The sequence below is a fragment of the Chrysochloris asiatica genome, unplaced genomic scaffold, assembly GCF_000296735.1.
Source record: "Chrysochloris asiatica unplaced genomic scaffold, ChrAsi1.0 scaffold00517, whole genome shotgun sequence".
Lineage (NCBI taxonomy): Eukaryota > Metazoa > Chordata > Mammalia > Afrosoricida > Chrysochloridae > Chrysochloris > Chrysochloris asiatica.
In genome coordinates this window covers 388,536-390,714 of record NW_006409035.1, presented here as the reverse complement: position 1 = coordinate 390,714, position 2,179 = coordinate 388,536, and positions in this window count along the sequence as shown.

Here is a 2,179-nt window from a genome sequence, read left to right as displayed (position 1 = left end):
TTTGGTTATATTTTTACATTCATAGATTTCAAAGAAGTTTTATGTGCTGACTCAGTTAATAAGTTTTTCTTTGAAAATTTTGGGTTTTGGTTTTTCAAGAGCCAAAGGTTTTTCATTGTTGTCTCTGCATGTGAGAGCTTTACAAAAATTATTTCTGTGTAAATTATTGTGCTGGAAGTTTCAAAAGCTAGTAAGGAAGTGGTGTGCTAATCACAAGATCATCTGTTCAAACAAACTAGCCCCCACTCCTCAGAAAACTAATATAGGTTCTTTGTTAGTCAGAATCAACTTGATGTCATTTAACTACAGCAACACTATGACAATTGCCTGTTGTGAATAGTGGTTAAAGCTAATGTGGTTGGGATAAGCTAGTTTAGAGCAAGGAGCTCAAGCCACCTGCCAGCATAAAAATGATACCTCTGCAACTCCAAGCAGATTTGGTCTAAGTGATACGCTGTCTAAACCCTGTGGTGCATCCAGATTTTATGGAGCTCAAGAGTCCTAAATCTTTAACTAACTCAAAGCTCTGTAATTTGGAAATGCCTTATCTGGGTACAATGCAGAGATCCTTTATGTGGCACTGTAGGATAAGCACAGTACTGCAAAGTCTAATTGAACCACAAAGTTGGTATTAAAACTAACCAGTTGCTGCTTGGGATCCTATACAGGGTCTCTATGAGTTGGAACCAACTTGACAGTACTTAATAATAACAATAACCCAATATACAAACAAGGACTGGCTCTGTCACCTGCATTTACTTATCTATTTAGCATACTCTCATAGGAACCTCTTAGAAAAATGAATGTGGCAATTTTGAAATGCTCTATGTAGTCGATTAGAATCTTAGAAGATTGACTCCTGCTAGGAATTTTATATAATACTTGGTAAATGAAATTTAACTTTAATTATTAACATCTTTGACAAATGAATATGATTTTTTCTCTCCCTTATTAAGACACTCATAAAGAGCTAATCCACACCTCATCTGTCAATTTGCATGTTGCTATGATTCTGAAAGCTATGCCACCAGCACTCTTAACCATGATGGACATGTTTCAGATAAGCTTCCAGACAAAGACAGGCTAGGAAAAAGGAGATACAGACTACTACCAAATATTCACTCACTGAAAACCTTATGAATAGCAGTGGAACACTGTCAAATAGCACCAGAATATTGATTAATGAAACATGGTTAAGAGGACCAGAATATTGTCAGATACAGTGCCAGAAGATCAATCCTTCAGTTTGGAAGGCACTTAAAATATGACTGGAGAAGAGCTGCCTCCTCAAAGTAGAGTTGACCTTGATGACATAATGGAGTAAAGCCTTCAGGACCTTCATTTTCTGTTGAGTACAACTCAAAATGAAAAGAAACAGCTGTAAACATCCATTAATAATCAGAACATGAAGTGAACAAATTATAAATCTAGGAAAATTGGAAATCTTAAAAAATGAAATGGAACACTTAAACATTGATATCCTAGACATTCATGATCTGAAATGGATTGGTATTGGCGATTTTTAATCAGGAATTAATCACATAGTTTACTATGCCAGGAATAACAAATTAAAGATGAAAGACGTCACATTTACCATCAAAAAGAATGTGTGAAGATTTGTTTTGAAGTACAATGCTGTCTATGATTGGATAATATCCACAGACCTACAAGGAAGACTATTTAATACCACTATTCAAACCTATACATCAACCACTAAAGACAGTGATGATTAAATTGAAAAATTCTATCAACTTCTTCAATCTGAAACTGATCAAACATGCACTGATGGTGTATTGATAATCACTGGTGATTGGAATGCAAAAGTTTGAAGTATAGAGGAAGGATCAGGAGTTGGAACATATGGCCTTGGTGATAGAAATGATGTTGGAGATCCCATGATAGAATTTTACAAGATCAATTACTTCTTCATTGCAAATACCTTTTAAACAACATAAAAGACACATGGATCTCACCAGGTGGAATACACAGGAATTCAGTTGACTACATTTGAAGAAATAGACAATGGAAAAGCTCCATATCATCAGCCAAAACAAGGCCAGGGGCAGACTGTGGAATGGATCATCAATTACTCATTGAAGCTGAAGAAAGTCCATGAGAGCCAACATATGACTTTGAACATATCCCACCTGAACTTAGAGATCATCCAATTAACATATTT